This window comes from Orycteropus afer, unplaced genomic scaffold (assembly GCF_000298275.1).
Source record: "Orycteropus afer afer isolate SDZICR_OR568_19922 unplaced genomic scaffold, OryAfe1.0 scaffold01557, whole genome shotgun sequence".
Lineage (NCBI taxonomy): Eukaryota > Metazoa > Chordata > Mammalia > Tubulidentata > Orycteropodidae > Orycteropus > Orycteropus afer.
In genome coordinates this window covers 267-615 of record NW_006923144.1, presented here as the reverse complement: position 1 = coordinate 615, position 349 = coordinate 267, and positions in this window count along the sequence as shown.

Genomic DNA, 349 nt, shown 5'->3' with positions numbered 1-349 from the left:
TATCACTGACAGCATTGTACTTCAGGACAGATCTTGAAACCTCCTTTGTGATGATGAATGCCACACCATTCCTTTTCAAACTGTCATTCTCGGCTGGATTTTAAACACCGGAGGTTCAGCCTCAAAACTCACGTCTACATGTCACCACAGTAGGACAAACCGACAGACAAGTTTGTCCTGCTGTTGGAGTTTTGGTTTGTAGTTGTCTTCATTTGTCGGTTTATGTCTCTGGTTCCCTGTTTACAATCTTGTAGGCTTATTTGCTTTGGATACTTGCATAGCTGGAATGGTTTCTGGGTTATATCATCATGTGTGTTAATGGTCAGTTGTTGTTGGCTGTTATTGCTTC